Source organism: Mesoplodon bidens (genome assembly GCF_964165515.1).
Source record: "Mesoplodon bidens genome assembly, chromosome: 9".
Taxonomy (NCBI): domain Eukaryota; kingdom Metazoa; phylum Chordata; class Mammalia; order Artiodactyla; family Ziphiidae; genus Mesoplodon; species Mesoplodon bidens.
In genome coordinates this window covers 39,848,759-39,857,177 of record NC_138166.1, presented here as the reverse complement: position 1 = coordinate 39,857,177, position 8,419 = coordinate 39,848,759, and positions in this window count along the sequence as shown.

Genomic DNA, 8,419 nt, shown 5'->3' with positions numbered 1-8,419 from the left:
AATATAAAATAACTGAGAGTTAGAGAAATTTCAGTATTGAATCTTTAAGTTACAGTAACACCATTTAAACAACTTTATATTTTCGGTTTTCAGACCCCAGGTCTTCAGTGTGAGTGTTGTACAATAGTTACTAGTTGCATATTAATTTCCAAGGGGAAAAAAAAGAGTTAATCCCTAAATTCCCATTATTTTGAGCTTTCTAAAACTGTTCCCTCTTGTATATAAGGGGTTTAAAAGGAATTTATGGGTTTGACCATCTCAGTATTATTAATGAAAAATATAGCTAAATGTATAGTGGTCGATCTTACTAAGTATCATGGCAAAGTAGCAGGAATTTTGAAATAAAATTGTATGACATATAGTATTTTGCTTCTCATATAATATTTTGATTAGACTATAAGCAATCACTAGCAATCACTCAGGGAGGCAAAGTTTTGGTAAAATTAATAAATGCTGGATATTTTGTTTAATGATGTCATTTTCACATGGAAGTCAATTTAAATGTGTAAAATATTCTGCAGTGTATCTATATAAACATGATTCATGAGGTTTCCCTTTTAAGGAAGGGTTGACTGAAACTAATTTTGGGTAACGTGTATCAGAATTAACCTGTGTAATTGTTAAAAGTTCAGATCTTAAGCAGTTTTCTCATGAATTTTATTACTGCAGATTAAAAATTGTACCTTTTCATTCTTCTGTTTGGTGCAAACAGAAAACAAAATCCAAATCCCTCAATATTTTAAAACATAGTTTTACTCATTTAAATTGCTAGCGTTTAAATGAAGTCATTGTAATTTCTCACACTAGTAGAAATATGAATAATCAAGAATAATCAGTATAGGCCAGTCATATAAACGTTTTGTCAAGTATGAAGACAAAAATGAATATATATATCTTTTTCAGTTTCATAATGGAGATACAGAAACTAAATTTCTATATTGGCTAATTTTCATTTATTTTCTTACAAGTTGCACTTGTTACAAGGAATATCTAGAATTGTATCTTTAGAAGTAAACCATTTTGACATATACACATATTTCAGATATTAAATATAAATGTAAACATAATAAAAATTACTTCCTTTGGCCAATGGAATGTGGGCAGAAATGATAGTTTGACAAATCAGAAAAAAGCAAAACAGCATGCCCTAAGTAGCTGCTGCCCCTTTCGCTTCCCATCAGAAAGAAGACACATGAAGAAAACCTGAACCCAACCGTCAGTCTGTAGCTAAGCCCAGCTGAATTGTAGCCTAATGCAGAATTCAGTGTAGTTCAGCTGAAGAACAGTGGACATCAATCTCCTAAACATGAGGATCGATGCTTCTTGTTGTATGCCAGTAGAACTCTGATGATTATACAGCATTGTTGAAACAATAGAATAAGCTTGTACAGGGCACTTATAGAAATGTGAAAAATAAATATACTAATGTATAAATGTACATATATACAAATGAAATAAGTGTATAAATCATCTGAACAGAGAATTAGTCCAATATACTTCTGGACCCAGTGTCATCCTTAACAGTATGATTTGGGCAAGTCATTGTGTTACTCATATTTCTCAACTGTAGTGCTAGTGTTGGATGGGGTAGTTTTTAAGGTCCATATACAGTCGATAAAGCAAGAACACCCTTGCATTCCAAGAGTAATTAAAAGTGCCAAAGATAAATATTTCATAAGTTGAGCGTCTCTAGAAAACTATTATTGCAAGTTACATGTTACGATCATTAATTCATTCAGTGGTTCCTTTGAAACAACCACCCTGAGTACAGTATTTATGCCAAGCACAACAAGGGATGAAGAGAAAGAGATGATGATGTGTTTTTTTGCCTGTAAGAAGTGAAAAACCTAACAGGTGACATAATACAAAAAAGAAAAATCTAAGTGTTTTAAGAGTATTACAAACTAAGGACTTTAAGAAAGTAATCTCTTGCAGCTGAAGAGATTAGGAAAAGCTCTTGGGAGGAAGTGCCATTCACACTGGATCTTGGTGGACATGATTTCAATGGGAAGAAATTTTAAGTCATTTGTTGACTGAAGGAAGGGCATTGAAACATGGCAGAACTATTTATTTGAAATGCTGAGGGTTTTTTTTCTTTTTCTTTTCTTTCAGTAGAGTATACTGTGTCAGGGACAGGGTAGATATACGGCTGAAAAGAGAGGTACGGGCTACATTTTGAAGATTTTGATTTCTATGTTCAGAAGCTTAGACTTTATCATGTACAGGATGATTAACAACTAAAATTTTGAAGTGTGCATAGTGAGTGCTAGAAAGTTCCAACAGGTTATATGAAGGAAGAAAAGAGATGAAGAAGACTCAAGGGGAGTTGGAAGCAGTTTTCAATGGGCCTGAGCTAAGGTGAGTGGGGGAGGGAACAGGCATTTTAATTTAATTTAATTTTCTCCCCCGGTTTTACTGAGATATAATTGACTACAGCTCTGTGTACATTTAATGTGTAGGCGGACTTTTTGTTTTGTTCACTGTGCAAAAGCTTTTTAGTTTGATGTCCCATTTGTTTGTTTAGTTTATTTAATCCCATTTGTTTATTTTTGTTTTTTCTTGCCTGAGGAGATAAATCCAAAAATATATTACTGTAACTGATGTCAGAGAAGTTACTATATGTTTTCTTCTAGAATTTTTATGGTTTCAGATCTTATATTTAAGTCTTTAGTCTATTTTGAATTTATTTTTGTGCATGGTATGAGAAAGTAGTCCTGTCTGATTCTTTTGCACATAGCTGTCCAGTTTTCCCAGCACCATTTACTGAAGAGGCTGTCTTTTCCCCATTATATATTCTTGCCACTTTTGTCCTAGATTAATTTCCCATATAAGCATGGGTTCATTCTGGCCTCTTTATTCTGTTTCATTGATATATATGTCTGGTTTTTTTTTTTATGTCTGCTTTTGTCCTAGTACAGTACTGTTTTGATTATTGTAGCTTTGTAGTATAGTTTGAAATCAGGGAGCATGATACCTCCAGCTTTGTTGTTCTTTATCAAGATCATTTTGGCTATTCAGGGAAGGGGGCATTTTAAATACAAACCCCAGCAATGTGCATTTATTTTCTTTCGGGAGAATAGCATATTGATAAGATAAAATGGAGTTACTAAAGAGTGACTTTAAACTACTGCCAGATGATAAGAAAACAGCATTTTAAAAAAGGAAATTCAAGGGCTTCCCAGGTGGCGCAGTGGTTGAGAGTCCGCTGGCCAATGCAGGGGACACAGGTTTGTGCCCCGGTCTGGGAAGATCCCACATGCCATGGAATGGCTAGGCCCGTGAGCCATGGCCACTGAGCCTGTGCGTCTGGAGCCTGTGCTCTGCAGTGGGAGAGGCCACAACAGTGAGAGGCCCACGTACTGCAAAAAAAAAAAAAAAGGAAATTCAAGTATTAAAATAATGTTTCTCAAACTTTAATAGAAGAAGTAAAACTATCACTGTTTGCAGATGACATGATACTATACATAGAAAATATGACACTATCAGTAAACTACTAGAGCTCATCAGTGAATTGGGTAGAGTTGCAGGATACAAAATTAATACACAGAAATCTGTTGCATTTCTATACACTAACAACAAAAGATCAGAAAGTGAAATTAAGGAAACAATCTCATTTACTGTCACCTCAAAAAGAATAAAATACCAAGGAATAAACCTACCTAAGGAGGCAAAAGATTTGTACCATGTAAAGTCTAAGATGCTAATGAAAAAAACTGAAGACCACACAAACAGTTGGAAAGATATACCATGTTCTGGATTGAAAGAATCAATATTGTTAAAATAACTAAAATGCCCAAGGCAATCTACCATTCAATGCAATCCCTATCAAATTACCAATGATATTTTTCACAGAACTAGAACAAAAAATTTTTTAATTTGTATGGAAACACAAAAGACCCCAAATAGCCAAAGCAATCCTGAGGGAAAAAAAAGGAGTTGGAGGAATCAGGCTCCCTGGCTTCACACTATACTGCAAAGCTACAGTAATGAAAATAGTATGGTACTGGCACAAAAAGAGAAATATAGATCAATAGAACAGGATAGAAATCCCAGAAATAAACCCATGCACCTATGGTCAATTAATCTATTAAAAAGGAGGCAAGAATATACAATGGAGAAAAGACAGTCGCTTCAATAAGTGGTGCTGGAAAAACTAGACAGCTACATGTAAAAGAATGAAATTAAAACATTCTCTAACACCATACACAAAAATAAACTCAAAATGCATTAAATCCCTAAATGTAAGGCCAGACGCTATAAAACTCTTAGAGGAAAACATAGGCAGAACACTCTGCAATAAATTGCACCCATATCTTTTTGGATCTACCTCCTAGAGTAATAAAAATAACAACAAAAATAAACAAATGGAACCTAATTAAACTTAAACTCTTTTGCACAGCAAAGGAAACCATAAACAAAACAAAAAGCCAACCTACTGACTGGAAGAAAATATTTGCAAATGAAGCAAACTACAAGGGATTATTCCCCCCAATATACAAACAGCTCATGCAGCTCTATATCAAAAAAAAAAAAAAAAAACCCAATCAAAAAATGGGCAAAAGATTGAAATAGACATTTCTCCAAAGAAGACATACAGATGGCCAACAAGCACATGAAAAGGTGTTCCACATCACTAATTATTGGAGAAATGCCAATCAAAACTACAATGAAGTATCACCTCACACCAGTAAGAAGAGCAATCATTGAAGTCTACAAAGAATAAATGCTGGAAAGGGTGTGGAGAAAAGGGAAGCCTCCTACACTGTTGGTGGGAATGAAAATTGGTAAAATCATTATGGAGAACAGTAGGGAGGTTCCTTAAAAAACTAAAAATAAAACTACCATATGATCCAGCAATCTCACTCCTGGACAAATATTCAGAGAAAAGCATCATTCAAAAAGATACATGCACCCCGATGTTCATTGCAGCACTATTTACAACAGCCAAGACATGGAAGCAACCTAAATGTGCATCGACAGAGGATTGGATAAAGGAGATGTGGTACATATATATGATGGAATATTACTCAACCATACAAAAAGAACAAAATAATGCCATTTGCAGCAACATGGATGGACCTAGAGATCATCATACTAACTGAAATAAGTCAGAGAAAGACAAATATCATATATCACTCATATGTGAAATTTAATTTTAAAAATAATACAAATGAACTTATTTATAAAACTGAGACAGACTCACAGATTTTGAAAACAAACTTATGGTTACCAAAGGAGAAACATGGCAGGGAGGGATAAATGATGAGTTTGGGATTAACATATACACACTACTATCTATAAAATAGAAAACCAACAAGGACCTACTATATAGCACAGGAAACACTACTCAATATTCTATAATAACTTATATGGGAAAAGAATTTGAAAAAGAATGAATATATGTATATGTATAAGTGAATCACTCTGCTGTACACCTGAAACTAACACAACATTGTAAATCAACTATACGCCAATAAAACTTAAGTAAAAGAAAATATACATAAACATCAATGTTCATAGCAGCACTATTTACAATAGCTAAGACATGGAAGCAACCTAAATGTCCATCGACAGAGGAATGGATAAAAAAGATGTGGTACATATACACAATAGAATACTACTCAGCCATAAAAAGGAATGAAATAATGCCATTTGTAGCAACATGGGTGGACCTAGAGATTATCATACTAAGTGAAGTAAGCCAGACAGAGAAAGACAAATATAATAAGATGTCTCTTGTATGTGCAATCCAAAAAAAAAAAAAAGATACAAATAGACTTATTTATAAAACAGATATAGACTCACAGACATAGAAAACACACTTATGGTTACCAAAGGGGAAATGAGGGGAGGGAGGGATAAATTAGGAGGCTGTTATACGCACACTGTTATACATAAAAGAGATAACCAACAATGACCTACTGTATAGCACAGGGAACTAAACTCAATATTTTGTAATAACCTGCAAGGGAAAAGAATCTGAAAAAGAACAGATATGTGTGTGTGTGTGTATACATATTTATATACACACACATTATACATGTATATATGTATAATTGAATCACTAGGCTGTACCCCTGAAACTAACATAACATTGTAAATCAACTATACTTCAATTTTAAAAATCGAAAAGAAACTTATTAAAATTGGAAAAAAAAAGTTTGAATATGCATAAGAATAACCTGGGTTCTTGTGAAAAATGCAGATTTCTGGGCCTCAGCCCTAGAGATCTTGAAACAGTTGGTGCTGAGAGAGACCCAGCATTTGTAGTTTAATAAGTACCTCAAGAGATAACAATGCAGGTGGTTTGCAAATCATTCTTTGACACTGGTTGGAATATATAACAGTAACAATAAAAGGAAACACTTATTGCCCACTTGGCTAAATGCATGTATACAGTGTCTCATTTTACCCTTTTAGGAAGCCTAAAATGTAGCTATTAATATTATTTCTCCAAGTTGCAAAACCAAGAATTAGAGAGGTTTTACAGCACTTTAAAAGTCATAGAGTTAATAAGTGATGAATTCAGAATAAGAGTCAAAGACTGTCCAACTTCAGAACTCACATTGGATAAGTTCATGTTATTAAAGACTGTAGCTTTTGTCTCTCTTCTTATACTTTCTCTTTTCGAAACTTTCAACTGATTGGGACGAGTGCCACATTTAACAGGATTTTCTGATTAAATTTACTCCAGTAAAAAATTTCATTCCTAAGTAGAGAAAGACCAGCTGGAACATAATCAGTCATCATAGTGGGATGCCCTAGATATGAAGATGCCCATCCTACCAAGAATAATACATATGTGCATAGCAGTAATTCTAAAATAAATATAGGAAATTTCTGCAGCATGTGTTATTGTAACTATTTAAGCAAACACATAAGAACTTTAAAGTAGGACGTTATCATTGCCTAGAACATTTTTCTCTCGTTTTTCTTTCTGTCTTAAAACTGACAGCTCAAAATAAATCCATCATCTAGAAGTTGAAACATTAATTGTTGAAAGGAATTGTCCATAATAAAACATGCTAAAAGTCAGATTTAACTTCATTCTTCTTAACTATCTCTTGACCTAAGCTACTATTTTTTTTTTTAAGACTTAAGGGCCAGTCATTTATCTACATTTCCTATGATAATGGAAGCAGTAGTAGCTTATAGTGCTTGAAGTAAAGGAAATGAGTTATGTGCCACTATTTGAAGTCCAATCAACCCAGAACAGACTTTACAAACACATTGAGAAAAAGGCCTAAAGTGGGAATCATTAATAGATTCTTTCCTCCAAAAATTTAAGGAGAAATGAACTCAAAAATTTTCCAGAGTTGGAGCAGCAATTGATATCTGTTATCAGTTGTAATTTTCCTGTTTCAAACCCAACAACTGTTCATTGTTATTTGTTCTTGAAGGTGGTGACTGAGAAAAAGGTGATGGTAGTATGTTGTCACTTTAAACTGATAACAGAATTTTTATTTGCTTTTCTTATCAATGATATTCTTTCCGGTAGTTCCCTTGCTCCGTGAGTGAAGAGGATAGTGTTAGAAAAATTTCCTTTTAATTTCAGACTTAATAATCATTGTTTTTTCTAGGCCATGTAGAGGGAGCTTCTTTTATTTTTTTCTAATACATCTTTATTGGAGTATAATTGCTTCACAATATTGTGTTAGTTTCTGTTGCACAACAAAGCAAACCAGCCATATGCATACACATGTCCCCATATCCCCTCCCCCTTGAGCCACCCTCGCATCCTCCCTATCCCACCCCTTGAGGTCATCGCAAAGCACTGGACGGATCTCCCTGAGCCATGCTGCTGCTTCCCACGAGCCAACTATTTTACATTTGGTAGTGTATATACCTCGATGCTACGCTCACTTCGCCTCAGCTTCACACTCCCACCCCATATCATCAAGTCCATTCTCTATGTTTACCTCTTTATTCCTGCCCTGAAACTACATTCATTAGTATCATTTTTTTTAAGATTCCTTTTTTTTCACATCTTTAATAGAGTATAATTGCTTTACAATGGTGTGTTAGTTTCTGCTTTATAACAAAGCAAATCAGTTATACATATACATATATCCCCATATCCCCTCACTCTTGCATCTCCCTCCCACCCTCCCTATCCCACCCCTCTAGGTGGTCACAAAGCAGCAGGCTGATCTCCCTGTGCTATGTGGCTGCTTTCCGCTAGCTATCTATTTTACATTTGGTAGTATATATATGTCCATGCCACTCTCTCACTTCATCCCAGCTTCCCCTTCCCCCTCCCTGTGTCATCAAGTCCATTCTCTACATCTGCATCTTTATTCCTGTCCCACCCCTAGGTTCTTCAGAACCATTTTATTTTTTAGATTCCATGTATATGTGTTAGCATATGGTATTTGTTTTTCTCTTTCTGACTTCACTCTGTAAGACAGACTCTAGGTCC